The sequence below is a fragment of the Neovison vison genome, chromosome 11 (assembly GCF_020171115.1).
Source record: "Neovison vison isolate M4711 chromosome 11, ASM_NN_V1, whole genome shotgun sequence".
In the NCBI taxonomy this organism is placed as follows: Eukaryota; Metazoa; Chordata; class Mammalia; order Carnivora; family Mustelidae; genus Neogale; species Neogale vison.
Genome location: NC_058101.1, coordinates 175,526,026 through 175,543,030, shown reverse-complemented (window position 1 = coordinate 175,543,030; position 17,005 = coordinate 175,526,026). Strand labels below are relative to the sequence as shown.

The window sequence follows — 17,005 nt, the reverse complement described above, 5'->3', positions numbered from 1 at the left end:
CCCAATCCTGGGCTTAATTCCAGGACCCTGAGATCATGCCCTGAGATGAAACCAGATGCTGAACCAAATGAGCCTACCCAGGTGCCCCAAAATAGTTTATTCTAAGCCCCATGTCACCAAACCCAGATGTTAACAATTTGTTTTGCCTCTCTCAGAAGTGGAATCTTAAATCAGTTAATCAGGAATCACCTGATTAGCTTATCTACTTGGTAGACCCCTGCCATCCCCTAAAGGAAAGTAACCCTTTAGTAACCAACCCACTTTCTGTCCAGTATAACTCACTTGTTCCTTCTCCCTTCTGCCTCTTAAGTTTTTCATTTTGTACAGCTTTTGGAGCTTCTGTCTGCTGGTCCGGATGTTGCCCAATTCAAATCAATTTGTTTTCAAATAAACTTCAAAATCTTAATATGTCTCAATTTATCTTTTAACCCTATAGACTGGGCATGGTTCAGTGGAAAGATGTTGGAGGGTGGTGTATTTGGTGGGAAATGTGGGATAGGGAAAATGCGAGGCAGGGGATCTGGGTGGGAGAAGAGGCAATGGGAGGAAATAGGGTGGAGGAGTGGGGTAGAGTGTGTGGGCAGGGAATATAAGGATGAATAGGGGTGCAGAGGACACTATATCTAGCACCACACCAGAACAAGTAGGTAGGATCCCAGTTCTCTGGAGAAAGACATTGATTGAATACCAAGAAGCTTAAGAGAAAAGAAGTGTGAAATGTGAGAATGGGTCAAAAACATCCACAAATGTTGTCACTTCGGATTTTACATATTACCCAGGGGGCTGTGAATTCCATGACTGGAATCCAAAACCCTCTCTTCAAACAATTCCAACATCTTTCTTTCTTTTTTCTTTCCTTCCTTCCTTCCTTCTAATCTATCTATCCTTCCTTCCTTCCCTCCTTCCTTCCAGATTTTATTTATTTATTTGAGAGTGAAGGGGGTAGAGGGGAAAGGAAAGAGGGGGAGGGAAAGGGATAAGCAGCGCCAACATAGGACTCAATCTTAGGACCCTGAGATCAAGACCTGAGCTGAAACCAGGAGTCAGAAGCTTAACCGAATGAGCCACCCAGGTACCCCAAACACCTCCAACACTTTTTTTTAGACAAAATTTTTAATTTTATTTACTCTAATAGGTAGTAATAGTCTCAAAAGTCTTTCTTTTCATCAGATGTCTGATCCCCTTGCAAAACTTTTGGTCTTTGAACTTGAAGGTAGAGCTTTACTCCATCAAGAATGTGATGTTCTTGTTGTAGTGCATTCTGAAGTTCCTCTTCTGAAGAAAACTGAATCCAAGCCATACCTCTGTGAAATCCAGTCTCTGTCAAAAGGTATGGTGCACTTTTGTACATGACCAAACTGTGCAAAGTGTTCTCTCAGTTCACTCGAGGCCACGGTCCAGGGGATTTTTCTGACAAAAGCCACGAGCCAGCTAACACTTGTTCGCAGCGCCACAGCACCCCTCACTGCAGAGGAAGCCACCTTTAGACCGAGGACCTCTGCGACCTGTCACCTCCAACATTTTTAAAAGAAAGAAACAAAAACTCAGTAACATGCTTGGGAGCATGGCAACAACTAACCTAGCCACACTTCCAAAGGGCCATGTTGTTGAAGATATTTAGCTAAGGAAACCAATCACTGTAGAATAGTTTCTGCTAAAGTCATTGTGAGCAAGACCAGTGCTTATAGTCAAAAGGTTTGAAAAATATCTTTACCTAAATTTTATTTCATGCTGACTTCACACTTTCCCCACCCTTAAGAGTTTACAGAAATAATTTCACTCTTTACCAAGGAAACTAAAATTATAATTGACAAATGACTTTAGAAGAAAAATAAGAGTGTGAAGAATTTGAATAAAGGGCTCAAATATCTTCCTTTCTGCCTAATAAAACTCTTAATATCAAACCATAAGAAATGCAACTGAAAGGACCAAGGGGTCATAGCTGGGGCTAACTAATCTTGGTAACTCCTAGGAATTCATAAAACCTTTTATGACCTGTATAGAGCTTGAAGACTTTTGTTTGTGCTACCACAACTGTCTTTTGAAACGAATTAAAAGGAAAAATTGTAGATCTTATTAGGTATTTCTCCAGTACTACAAATCTAATCAGGAAAATATTTAACCATTTCTCCTCAGTAGGGTAAAAAAAACAATTTTTCCTTTACCTTTCTGAGTTCTTGGCTGAGACAAAGGTAATAAAAGAGAGATTAATTTTATTACAGGTAATAAAAATCAGATTAATAAGAGAAAAACAAACAGAAGTTTATTAACATTTATACCCCATGTGCATGAGAGGGTACCCAGAGAAAATGAGTGACTCTCACTGGTAACCCATGCCACCATCTTAAATACTGCTTTGACTAGAGGCAAAAGAAAGAAAAGCATGGGGGAGGGGTGGAGGACCAGTTATGGGAGGTAATCCGGAAAAGCACAGTAAACAATGGTAAGGGTAATTATGTAGATTTAAATTGCCCCTTTCTCCACTGATAAAATTCTCTGGAGATTTAGTCATTCTTCTCTTCCTGAGAACAGAGAGGAGACACCCTTACACACAGAGATTCCTTTCACAAATATAAATTTCTCTTACGAAAGGATAACTTGTCTTGCCTTCAGAGCTTCTCCTATGTCTGCTGTTCTTCAAAGTCATTCTTAAGCCAAAGAGCTACATTTTTGGTGGCATATGCTGCCCCCCCTTCAGCCCCAGGATAAAACATGAAGCTATGTTTTGATGTCATGGAAACAACAGTAATTGCAAAGTATGGAATATTTGTACTCCTTCCTTTTTGGCAGGGTACAGTAGCTCACTTTTCGGAATCTGGTAAGGACGGAAGGTGGAAGAATGGAAGCTTGGATATTTTTCAACATTCCTGTTTTTCCTTAGCTGTTCCCTGATTCTTCAAAGAGGCTTGTACCCTGTTATATGCTATATGTAGAAAAAAATCATGTAGGACAAATGTAATAAATTGAAATATAAAAATGATTTACAGAGAAGTACATCTCTAGGAAACCATTTTCTCTGGAGCTTTCCCCAAAGTTTCTGGGAATTTATGAAATGCTTTTGCTGATGAACCTTATTTTTAGCTATACCCTATGGCAGTCTCCTTGCAAAAGAAATGGGAATTCTGTTTATGCTACAGAAATTGAAGTTCTGCACAGCAGTCAATAGAAAATAATGGATATCAATTACACAGCTGGAACTGCTGACTTGATCAGATTTTATAACCCTCTTCTCTGGGGGTCTTTTTAATAAATCTATGGAGAGTAGTGTCGTGTGTTTCATGGGAATGCTCTGATGTTTTATTCTATATATAGAAACAAGTAACTAAAGGCAGTTTGACCACCTTACAGTAACTCACATTCCTAAATACATAAAAATTAATGAAAAACAGACACAGAATATTAGATCTTTATTAGGTCTGGAAGAAGTTGTTATCTTTGGTTTCTGGACTTAAAAGGCACTTTGATTTCTTTATTATTATTATTATTATTATTTTTTAGTTTGTATTGTTCATCTCTACTCAGAAGAAAATTAGAAGACATGTTGCATTGGATAAGATCCAACAGTCTTTTTCCTCCTCTCTGATTTGTCTTCTCCTTGACCACTCCTTGCACTGGAAAGGATGTGACTTCTAATCTAATTTTATCTGTAAATCTCATCTAATTTTATCTTTGTAAATTGAAGGTGATAAAAGCATCTACTTACAGGTAAGGTTGCCCTAAGGATGAAATGAGATACTGCATGGAAAGAATTCAGAGCCGTTCCTGCTGCACTGCAAGTTCTTAAAAATGTTGATGAGTCATCAGTCCAAGCCCTGGCTGATTCTGTCACCGTTTCTGATCAATTTAGAGAATGATCTTAGTAAAAACAACAATTATCAAAGTGTGTATTCCTCATTTCCTCATTGTGAAATCCTGAGAAGAGGAGACTTTGCCCTTCTTTTCTTTTTATTAAATTTTCAGATTTCTTTTAGACAGCATCTCTAGTTTTGCATAGTTGAGAATTGCCTGGGGACAGTGAGGGTGATGAAAATGCAGATTATCAAAACCTGTCCCCATTCTCAGGCAATTTTTATTCAGTAGACCTGGGTCCCAGGAATTTCTGTTATTAACAACCTCCTCCAACCCCCATTCCCAATTAGGTGATCCACAGAACTCTCTTAAGGAAGCATAACCTCAGAATCTACTGTTGACCCTTAAACAACAAGGCTTTCAACAGTATGGGTCCCTGTAAATACAGATTTTTTTTTACAATACAGTACTGTAAATGTAGTTTCTCTTCCTTATGCTTTCTTAATAACAGTCTTTCCTCTAGCTAACTTTATCGTAAGAATACAGTATGTAATACAAAGAACATACAAAATACCTATTAATCAACTGTTTATGTACTGGTAAGGCTTCTGCTCAATAGTAAGCTAATAGTTAAGTTTTGGGGAGTCAAAAATTATTCAGATTTTTGACTGCACAGAGTTTGATGCCCTTATTCCCAACCCCCCACCATGGCTCAAGGGTCACCTGTCCTTTAGGGCCTGACAATAGGATCATTGAGTTTATTGAACAGCTACTAAATTTGATTTTCTCAGTTCATTGATGTGTTGAGAACTCTTTGTACTTTCCAAGCTCTTTAAAGAGATTTTTAAACCCTCTACCTTTGCGTGGGTAGTTCTCAGCTCTGCCTAACTTTTTTGGAAGATTCTCAGTGGAATACTGAAACCATCATTTCAGAATCCATGAGTCTTCTTCCAAAGTGTCCAGGAGGAGCTAACACCTTTCTAGGATCTTCCAGTCAGAGACTTGCCACCTGCTGGGTTTGGGCGCTTGCATGACTCAGGCCTGTAGAAAGCACCTGGGGGCTGGAAGTTGATGTTTGGCTCCCACTTCAGGTATAGACAGGATTGGCAAATGTCTGGCCATATTTTCATGTGAAAAGTATAAAAATGACTCAGAAAATATTCCTTCCACATGCTCTGCTTTGTCTCTGTTAAAGAAAGTTTTAGCCTCTTTCTATGGTAACAGGTTGAAAAAAAAATAACAAAACAAAACAAAACATGCTTAGGTCTCTTGAGTTTGCAGTTTCCGTAGTGTTGGGGAAAATAGTAACTGTAATATATTATCAGTTTTCTTGGTCAGAGAGACCATCTGCTACATTTTGAGGTTCTGGTGGACCCTCTACATTTTTTTCATAGTAGAGATAAAATTGTCTTTCCTTCTCATTCAACTAAAAGTAGACTCAATTAAAAAAATCTTTCTTGGAGGTAAGCTGTCTACTCACAAAATTTAAAACGTGACATATTACCCTCCTCTCCATATGTAGTCAACTGCCCAAAACATTAAAGGCACTTAGACACTTGCATGACAGGAAAACAACACCATATGTATTTAAACTACATGAAAAAAAAAGAAGAGAAATAACTGTTGTGGTTTTTTCAATGTTTTATTTTTTGTGCTTTTTTAATTTATTCATGTCATCATAGATTTCTAAATATAGAAGCATCACATCTTCTATGTGACATCTTCCCATGGTAAATCTAATTAAACTGCCATCAAAGTCTGTCCATTTTATTATGCCAAGGTTACCACAGCAGATACTACATGTTAACAGTATCTTTCTTTGCCCACTGCCAGGTGTTTGAGGAGGAACCAGCAATAGTAATCATCTAGAAACAAATTTTAATAACTATTACTTTCTCATTTATTTTAAGAATCAGTATTTGTTGATTTCGAACATATCACTATCAGCAAAGATAATGAATAAACACTTTTAAAAAATAATATATTTTAGTGATGCCTGGGTGACTCAGCAGGTTAAGGGTCTGACTCTTGATTTCAGCTTAGGTCGTGATCTCATGGTCATGAGATTGAGCTCCCATGTCAGGCTCTGCGCTGGGTGTGGGGTCTGTTTGGGATTCTCTCTCTCCCTCTCTCTCTCTGTCCCTCCCCTCGCTGAAAAAAAAAATGTTTAAAGTATATATTTAGGAAATTTTCTTGCATATAATAGAGTTTGATAGACAGTTAAGAATCAACATTTGCATATATCTCTGGCCTTGGATCAAGTGCCCAGCTTGTGCTCCAGAGCTGTCCATGTCTGGACACCTACCTTTCCAGTCTGTTTCCCTGATGCTAATATATTGCAGTGTTGCTGACTTCTGCATAAGGCAAATATGTTATAGCCCTCATGTTTTTCTTCATGCTAATTTTCAGTTTTAATTGTTTTTAAGTCTAAATCCCACCCATCTTTCAGACTCAGTTTGAAATAAGTTTATCTTAGACCTCAGCAGCCCAAAGTGATTTTTCCTTCACCCTGATTCAACTGACAAGCCTACATAACCTTTGTCATACATCATCTCGCATTGTTACTCATCATCTCCTCATCAAAAGCACTTTCTGGGCCACCAACTGAAGAAAGGCACTCAGTAATTCCATGCACATACACTCTCCATGGCTCCTGGGACATGTTACCAGAGAAGGGGCAGTACTCTTAACTCTCACTGGGGCCAAGCAGGCTGGGATGAGGAACTCAGCAGCAGGGCCCTTTATCTGGTCATTTTCTGTTACTTTCCTTTCTTTCTGCCTTCACTGTTACTTCTCTATCACCGCCATATTGGAGCTCTATTTACATTTGCTGCTCCGGGCAAACAGGCTGTCTGTTCCTGTCTGTTCCCATTCTCCACCCACACGCCATGCCACAGATTCTCCTTACTGCTCTGGCATCGCTCCTGGCCCTTCTGGTAATTCCGTACCTTTGAGAATGAAGGGCACACTGGATTGTGGCTCACCTGGGGTCTCTACCAGGTTTGTCCACATCCCTGCTCCTCCTTTTCCAGCTAGTAAGGCACTGTGGGGGTCCAGTCCCACTCCCCTCCTTAAGTACCCAGGGTACCTGCTGCACTAGACTGGGCACCCAGTTTTCTTCCTCCGCCATCTTTGCCCTTCCCTTCTCTTTGGGGTGGGGGGGCTGTTTCTTATCTATCCTTATTCCACTGCCAGATCTCTTTCCCCCTGGACTTACAGATCCATACATATGTCTGTGGTCCCAGAGATAGACACTCACACTTTCATAGGAAGAGGTGTAGCTCAGTAACTAGAGTCACCACTTCTGTGTAAGTCCCTGTGCCTAGTGGACTCTAGATAAATATGAGTTGAGGTCAATCATTTCAAAGCTCTCTCAAAACCCTCACAGCAATTAGATCTCCTATTTATTCAGTTTCTATTAGGCTCCCAAGTTCTTTATTTGAATTACCTTATTAAATACTTAGAGCATTACCATGCGGCAGATATTCTTTTTTTCTATTTTATATGTGGGGAAACAGACTCAGAAATTAATTAACTTGCTCCAGGCCACTCAGTTAATAAGAGTCAGAGAAGAGATTCAAACTCAAGTCTTCCAAATCTGTAGTATGTGTGCCATTTCTGTTCTGACAGGCTATACCCTGGTGTGGAATGAAATTCCCACTAAAGGGAGGTTTAAATTTGTAATATCCAGTTTATAAGGTCACAGGCTTAGCTCTGCAGGGTGAAGTCTCAATATTGAACAGAAGCTACCCAGTTATTTACATGCTTTGACCAAAAATGTTAAAATTTACAAAAAGAAGTGCTTTGTTGTTGATTAGCACATTTGATTATTGGAAAATAACCTGTTTTGGGAAACCTTAAACCACATTGAGCTATTTCCTTCTTACAGTCCCAGAGTTGTGTTTTCATCTATGGATTTGGCTTTTAACCCAAAAACAGAGTATACCATCCCCTCTACAGTTTAAATTGAAAATTCTCTTAAGTAGGTAATTTGTCAGCTGAAGGTTAATGATAGCAAAAATGCTAATGATCAAATGGCAATTAACTGTATCATAGCTTAAGCCAAATTCTCTTAAGAAGTATTACTATATAATTCCACTCTAGGAAACCTCATCATCTACTAAATCAAAGTCAGGAAGACCTTCATTTTTAGCAGCAACATGTTTGTCTTCTATCTTTTCTCTGTTTGATTTCACACAAACTTCATAAATCATTTAGCAGCTGCAATTGTTGTCAAAATGTTTTCATTTCAAATGTAAATATTTAAAACTATTGTTTTATTTTCCAAAACAAAAAAAGAGAACCGTATTGAAAACAGCAATGGAAACTGCCAATGTTTTAAACTCAGCCAGAGAGGAGCCCCCATTGTGGGGCCAGGATCTCTCAAAGGCCCTTTCCCATCATTCTTGCCTCTGTTAGGGCAAAAGCTCAAGTACCAAACTGAGTTCAAGGATTCCTCAACCTAACTGAATTGGATGAAATCAGTCCAGTCTCGGCTTTGCCCTGGATAGGTGGTCTTCCTGCCAGATGAGCACAAGTGCATTTTTTTCAAGGCACTTCCCAGCATTTCAAAGACCTGGAGAATTTATATAATTCCAATTTTTATAAGAGACTATGGTTCATAGGGAAAGACAAGTAAAACAAACAGGTTCATACTAGACCCTCCTTTCCACTGTCCTCCCAATCTCTCTCTTCCCACTGGGACACCCGGCTGAAGATATGCCCTGTAAGCCAGGCAGGCTGTGGCAATGTGGGCTCTTAGTGGCCAGGCACTCTTGTCTTCCTCATAGGAACCAAGGCCCTAAGAAGGACTCATCCATCAGATTTGTCTGAAAAGTTTATTTTCAAAAAGAATCCAAACATGCCCTACTATGGAAGAGTATAAACTGCAACGATGATAACATAATGAAAACTTAACAGATGAGGAGGAGAAAACACATAGTGCATATAACAGAGTTATTGCATGTGAGCATCAAAGTTTCTGAGCTTCCAGAAGCTCAGAAGGAGAATCACTAAGTCATGCCCAGCATCACCATGTCATGTCACTTTCTAATAGTGAAAGCAACAAGTTTTTTAAAATAAATTTTGAAGCTGAGTAAAGCATAATTCTCCAGACTTGTCAAAGCTTTTTTCTTTTTTTTGCATATTCCATTTCAATCTTTATTCTTGTTGAAATAGCCTTATTTTGCTCCATTCATAGTATTTGTAAAATTTCATATTTTCCTTCCCCCCCCCCAACATCCATGTAACTATATGTCAGATGAATTTTGACAGAAACTAGATAACCAGCAGTTCAAAAACAAGCTCCCAGGAGCACCTGGGGTGTATGTTCAGGCTGTTGTTGGAGCAGAGACAGAGGAAGGGGCAGGAGTTTGCTCTCTGCTTGGAGTCATGCTTGCTGACCTTGAAGGGTCAGTAAGCCCTGTGAAGTGCAGGAAAGCCAGGGAAATTCTCCTTAGAAAATATGCAACCACACAATTACAGATTTCTTTTCATGTAATTTTAGGAAGTTGTAGAGCCTAGATTGAAGATCACTGATTTGGAATTAACTGCAGTGGAGCCTGCAAACTGAAGTGAGCTCTTCTCAAGGGAAAGCTGGAAAATAATAGGCAAGGCCAGAGATAGCCCTTGGGATAGCAAGTGAGGGGCACTGTCTCAAAACCAATCCTTTGGGTGTCAGATGTAATGGCTACAGGCAATCTCGAAATGTAGGTCTTAACACTTTGATTTTAAGACCTCTTTAACTGCTTTAAGATTTTTGAGAACACCCCCAACAGTGTTTGTTTGTTTTTTTTTTTTTTTTTAAAGTATAGGCTGTAACTATGGGTATTTACCATATTGGAAATTAAAACTGAGAAATTAAAAATACATGTTTTACTATTTCATTTAACAACAATGATAAATTTATTACATGTTAACATAAATAACATATCTTTTCAAAAGTCACTGTGCTTAAAAAAAGTAGTCAGAAAATGTCACTGTTTTCCCTTTTTTCCAAGCTTTTTAATGCCTGTGTTAACAGAAGACAGCTGGTGCCCATGTCTGCTTCTGCATTCAATCTGTGGTGTTACGTTGCTTTGGTTGAAGAATATGAAGAAAATCCAGCTTCATGCTGACATATAGATCGAAAAAGAGGAGTATATTAGCCATCTTTTCAGTTAATTGTGAATATTCTTCTTTGATACTGTGCCCAAAACTTGACAAGTGGTAATTTCTTAAAAGAAAGTCCCTGCTGGATACACAAACTGAAATAATTACGATGTACTTTTTTTCCTATGGTTACATTAAAATCCAACCATCTATCTTTCAGTTTAAATGTTTTTTTACTCTTGAATGCTTTGGATCTCTCAGACCCCATGAGGGAGTCCCTGAGATCCAAGGTCATGTAGGTAGTGAGTGAAGAGCTCCTTCTCAGTCTGCACGCACTGCTGGGCCAGCAAGTTCTCTTTTTGTGGTTTTCTTCCACTGCTGTAAGCAGCACATAGGCCTTTCCATCCACAGTTAGCTAACAGTTAAATATAGAGAATGCAAAACACACAGAGTGACCGTCATCATGCTGTTGGAATCCATAGAAATTCCAGCACAAGGCTCTACCAAGAGACGTGCTCTGATGTAAAGAAAGAGAGGCGGCCAGAAGGCAGCAGAAGGCTGACCCCGGAAGCAACCACACCAGAAAGGACTTTGCCTTAAATGTGTGTGATGGTGTGTGTAATCCTTGGTGGAGGGGGGGGGCGAGTAAGAGGGGTGGGGGGATGGAGGGGTGGAGGCTTGTGCAGACACTTGGGGTACAGAGGCTGAGGGAAATGTGCTAAAACACAAGCTTTGCCTAATACCAGTCATGGTGGGAAATGCTCCACATAGAGTTAAAACAGTGCTTAACTTTTTTTTTTTTTTAAACGTCTCAGTTATTTGCAAGGCAGTTAGGGTGATTATTAAAATAATATTATCTAGATAAGTGTTTAGCAAAGCTATTGAATGGACCACATGTAGATTTTTTTCTACCACTAAAATTTCTTAGATTCCAAAACTTTTTAAAATTAGTAATTAAATTGATTTCCTCTATTGAAGACACACAATCTCTATTTTAAACAAAGGAATTCAGCAGTCGTATTTTATCCTTCCTAGATAATCATTCCAGTACCGGATTTTCAAATCTGAATTTATAGAATCTGGAAGGTCTTCATCTCCCTGCACTTAATAATAGTCTCTGATAAAATGTGACAAGGCTGGAGGTATTCCTGGCTTATCATTCTTTCAGGAGAGCCTTGCCTGTGGGTCTCAGAAGACCGTTAGGACTGACCTCACCAGAGACCAGGTCTCAGGTGAATTGGCAATAACAGAGGCAAAGTTCTTCACCCAAACGTGTTCCTTTGCAGCCTCAACATTTCACTCCAAGAAATATACCCTTCTCAACAAGGACCGGGCTCAGCCAGGAAGTCCTGGGATTTCCAGAGCCGAGGTCCCTGGGATTGCAGTGCCTTTGTTACTTGTTTAAAGATTCCTATGTAATCTTTGCCAAAGTCTTAAGACACAGAGATATTTATTCACCTGAAAGTCTGCAAAGGAAAGAAAACAAACAAACAAACAAAAAAAGAAAAACAAAACAAACAAAAAAAAACCCCACCCCTATTCTGAGATTGTAACCATAGCCAGGTCCAGAGAGCATACAGCCTCCACGCATGCCACGCACGTGGAGCCCTGGATGGGCGCGCGCCATAGCGCCCAAGTGCAGGAGGTGGGGCGCCTGGCTGAGTTCCCTGCAGGCTCGCGGTCTGATTGGTGAGAAAGTGGAACACCCGCTCTCTGAGATTACAGCACCCTCCTCGCTGAGTTTATTATTTCTTTGCTTTTCAAGGAAACGGATACCACTTGCTACTGACACGTTATATCTAATGAACTATTTAAAATTCCTCTCAGTACCTTCCATATCCCTGTTATGCAACGAATTTCCCCAAAGGAAACATAGTTTGAAGTGTCTGGGGCATCCGAAGGAACAAGGGAGAAAAGCACATTCTATGTGAAAGCCAAGCTGGTTTCTGTGCAAGCAGCGCCCAGGCGCGGGGGAAAAACGTGTGTTTCTTCCAGATGGTTCCAGGCTCCAGGGACACATTTTGGGTCTCTGCCTCTGTCAAGTTCTGTATTTTCACTGTTAATGACTCAAAGGGGGATAGAGGGTGATGTGTCGGCAAAAACGACGATGATAAATCCTGCTGATGCACCTTTTCGGGAAAGAGCAGGCAACTGTCTTCTGCTTCATATGCCAGGCGTATCTGGTTACCTGTGTGTTTCCTCATTCCCCAGTCCCCCGGTGGGGAGGAGCTGGCGTATGCACAGTTCCAAAACACCTTAATGAGAAGAATGCCATTGCGGGGCAGTCATTATTGTGAACATCTGTGAACTGTAGAGTTTAATTGAGCTACAGCTAATGTTTATCGTGTGTGGAAAGAGTAGGGGATTAATGGTTGTTTGATTGTCTTTAGATGGTTTCTTATTATCTTTTCCTTTCTCTTGTGATGTTTTGGCAGAAGTTACAAAAAGGAACAGAAGCCCCAAGACCAGGCATCTAAGTTATCTAATTTGGATTTGCAAACAAAGCAGCATGAGAGGAGTTCTTACAGGCTTCCTTAGGAATATATCAAATAAAATTTAGGGACAGGTGGAAAAGCAGCTGATCAGTGAGGAAATATAAGCTCCCTCCTCCTCCATAGCAAAAAAAAAAAAAAAAAGATATACTAGAAAATTCATCAAAATTTCCCATGTGGTATCAACTTTGTACTCTCATTTTCAAATATACTTTGAATAAACTGCTGTTGAGCCGAAGAAATGAAAGTACATGATGTTTTTTTTTTTTTTGTATTCAACTATAAGACTCAGAATATTTCTTGAGACAAAAAAGGTAAATAATCTTTTTTCTTTCCTTTCTTTTTTGTTCCTTGACCAAGCTGAGTACAGATAAAATTTTCATGATCTTGGCTTCCCTATAGTGGTCATTTCTTTGTTTGCAGAATGCTGTATGCCATACCCTGTATTCCATTCTTGACAAATCTTTTAAGTCTTAAGTCACAAGACAGGCTCTCTCTCAGTTGGCTCTCCCGCCTGCCCACTCTCTCTCTCTCTCTCTTCCTTCCGTCATCTTTTCTTCTTTCTTTATTTTCTCAGTATGGCTTAAAAATGGAGGCAACTTCCAAGTCGTTTTTCGGTAAGAACATTCCATGTGTCTGAAATTTTAATTCTGTTTTCGTAAGAAATTCGGGTGCGTGTAAGTATTCCAACTTTAGACTTCCTCTAAAGGGAGGCTCTTCCTCTGTGCTCCAAACCTGTGCTCATAGCTGCAAACAAAGAAATCCCAGCATTTTTGGTAACCTTCAAAGAGCCTTCTTTGGAAAGAACTCTGAGGAAGTCGCGCATACAGATGTGTGCGTCCGACATTTTTTGTTGAGTGAAAAATACCCCATGAGGAGTATGTCAAAGTGAACAGATCTGCATAGGCCCTAAACGTCTTCCTCTCCTTCATAGTCACAGCAGTGGTCTCTATCCACACCAACCTTGGCAGCCCTAACCAGGCTCCCTTCACACACACACCCAGTTCCTTCTCCAGGTGTGTCCCTCCCGTCCCCCAGCACAGAGCCAAAGTAGCATCTTTCTGCAGAAGACCAGGTGATGTGTTTCTGTCACCAAAGTCAGATGACAACAAAACCAAAAGCAAACACAAACAATCATATAAAAGAAGAAAAAAAACCTTTAGAATGAAATTCCTTTCGTCCAAGTGTGCATTTTTCCCTTTTATCCTAGCTACAAATTTTCCTAGAGAAACCTGAAAGAAAGAGAAGGAAATGCTGAAAAAGACATATGTGATTGAAATTAGCTGCTATCTTCAGGATGCCACTGGATTGCACATGAGATAATGAATTAAATGAAGTAGAAACCATGGCCTGAACTGGAAATGTGCTTTATGCCTAATGTAATTAATCTCTATTGAAACAGCTAAGCCATTTAATTTGTGTTGCATGAATAATGAAATGAAAGGGGCACGTATGAATTGACTTTTTAACCAGTGGAGAAGATGCAACCTCCAGGCTTAAAAATTGATTGGGATTTTCCTGACAACTCTTTAGATTTATGGATCTCAGACCCAGTTTTTTTCTTTCATTGGTCAGCCACAGATTGGTTTTTTTTCTGTAGCCATTTCTAGTTTATCCAGACTTTTTGGAAACCAAAATCACAAGAATGTTTTCAGACAGTTACTCAAATAATGGTGCCAACCCCAGATAGCTGCTTGCTTTCATAGCATTTCCCAGCAAAGTATTTAGCTTTCTCCTTTCAAGATTTACTAGACTTTTAATATTTGGAGAGAGCAGGTAGGAAAGATTTCTCATGGCGATTGTCATGCTGATCTGTGCCTCTGAGACCACCATGCTCTTTTGCCAATGCTGGTATGGCTACACTGACCTGAGAGGAAAAGTAGTGCCAGAAAGCCCTCAGCATCTAACACAGTTTTACTAAAGACTTAATAACAGCACATGATGAGTATTAATAAAAGACAGCTTGGGGCACCTGGGTGGCTCAGTGGGTTAAAGCCTCTAACTTCAGCTCAGGTCATGGTCCCAGGGTCCTGGGATCGAGCCCTGCATCAGGCTCCCTGCTCAGCAGGGAGCCTGCTTCCTCTTCTCTCTCTCTCTCTCTCTGCCTGCCTCTGTGCCTACTTGTGACCTGTCAAACAAATAAATAAAATTAAAAAAAAAAAAAAAAGACAGGCTTACTGCTACCTATCCTAGAATCTTGTTACTGTCTGTTTCTGCTGGCTTCCCCTTTCCTTAGGCTGCCACCATGTTACAGGCGCTGGTCTCATCATACCCCATGTCCAAGAATTTGGGCAGACATAAGAGAGTGAGGGGTTGAATAATATTTCCCAAAAACAAACAAGAATTTATTGGAACAGTCCAATCTAGATTCTTCTTTCAAAATTTAGGAGAAAGGTCATTTGAAAAGGCACTAATTTGGGGGCATGTTTGTCACATCTAGAAATGTACCTCTTTAGAAAACCTTTGTTTCCCTTTGGCAGCCATTTCTTTTCTCTCTTTGGTCTCCCATCATGACTGGAACAAACATTCACATTCACTGCTGAGTCAGTGAACAAGGCTGATGATCGTAGACTAGGAAAAAATACAATGTTCAGGTGCAAACAATAGAGGCCAGAGGCAGGGAAAAGCAGGCAATGATGTGGTGGTGTGTAAGCTCTGGTAAGAGAGCTTCAAGTATCGATTGATAGCACAGCTACTGAGCTGGTTTAGCTCCTTGGAAACGTCAGCTTTTAAAGGTATAATCCGATAGCACCGAGTCAGGAATCTGCACTCCAACTTTAACAAGTGTTTCAGTGTAACAGATACAGCAAGGGACAAGGTGATCACTCTGATGACTCCAGACCAGAGTAGCAGTCCGGGTTCCAGGGGTCCAAAGAGTTCCCACACACTTCTTTTTTATCATTGAAGCAGCTTCAGAGGTGGAAACATTTTTTTCCACTTTAGCACTCTCTGTTCCACCTTCCTTTTGCATTCCCTGTGTCCTAGGAACCCAAACTGCTGTAATGTTTTCCTCAACAACCCTCTGAGACCCATGTTTTGTCATCAGTTGCGTCCACTTCCTCATCAAAGAAGCTTGCTTTGTGCCTTTCCTTTCAACTAGCTACTGGACAGAATAAGACCTAAATAAGTATATTGACACAAAGGGTTAGTCCATTTTAATGATAATTCTCCTTAGGTGACAGAAAGGAGTCTTTAAATGTGGCAGATTAAGCTTTAAGATTGGTTGATAAGGAAGAAGCTTTGCAGAAAACAGAGAAGAGTTTTGTATCCTCTTCCATGCTCAAGCAGGTGTCTCCAGTCCTGGGCATATCATTTCATCAGGAAACGACCCATGAGGAAGCCTCTGGTCTATCCAACACACTTCGCTTTACCTCACTCATGTGTGACTTTATGAGAAGAGGTCAGATAAGAAATTGCAGTCCCCTGCTTGCAGTCTGGCTTGGATCACTTGCCCTAAAGAAAGCCAGCTACCATGTCATGAAGGCACTCAAGCAGTCCCATGGAGAGGTCTGTGATCAAGGAAGCAAGCCCTCCTGCCAACAGTCATGTGAGTGAACCATCTTGCAAACCAATCCTCAGGAGTGCCTGGCTGGCTCAGTCAGTAGAGCACGTGACTCTTGATCTTGGGGTTGTAAGTTGAAGCCCAATGTTGGGCCTAGAGCTTACTTTAAAACAAAACAAAACTAAACACAACAACAACCAAAGAAGAAGAAGAAAACAAATCCTCAAGTGCCAGTCAGGTCTTCAGAGAACTCCAGCTCTAGCTGACATCTTGTTAATGACTTCATGAGAGACTCTGAGCCAGAACCACCCTAAATTTCTGACCCACAAAAATTATGAGAATAAAAATGTTTGTTGTTGTAAATTGTTAGGTTTTAGGGCGATTTGTTACATAGCACTGGCTAACTAATAAACTTTTAAAGAATATATATTATATAAAAATATATAAAATTATATACAATTATATAAGTGCGGATGTTCTTTCCTGTTCCAAAAGGATTTGAGGCAACATTATTATGAGTTTTGTTTGCTCAAGGAATGACCAATTTTGGTATGGTACTTTTAAAGAAGATAGTTACATGCCTCTTTTGTTATTGCATTGTGCTACAATGGATATTGGATTTTCTTTAAAGAATGTAACATTATATTTTTACCTTCACATTTTTGCCTGCTGCTTGGAAATGAGAAAAAGCTGTCATATTATATTAAAACAGAACTTACTAATAGCATAGAAAATTAGACAGATTATAGTAAATTACATTAGCTAAAGTTTAATTAAGAAGGTGTATTCTCCTTTACTTTTTTGGTTTCTTTTGTGAAATAAGTATTTTCTCTAGCTCTCCAGAAAAACAGAAGGCATTTATAGTGGCTTGGCTTCATGAATGGTGAAGGTTTGCTTAAATTAAAACAAACAGATTTTCCACCTTTCAATTATGGTGTGTTTCCTGATTTGAACCGAATAATCTAATTATCCTTAACTTTATCCCTCATTTGTAGAAAATGAGAAATCTGCAGCAAAAAAAAAGTCAAGTGAAGTCAAGAGCTAATTGTATGGAAAGATGTCCTGCTTACATCAGTGAGGACACAGTGGAGCAAATGAATTTGCTCTTAATGGCTGGTCGACTAGTAGCTAT

At 39.7% G+C, this 17,005-nt stretch overlaps 1 pseudogene; it reads right to left on the bottom strand.

Moving 5' to 3' along the window:
• Positions 1-1,137: 1,137 nt before the first annotated feature.
• Positions 1,138-6,919, bottom strand: LOC122890374 (annotated as a pseudogene).
• Positions 6,920-17,005: the final 10,086 nt, after the last annotated feature.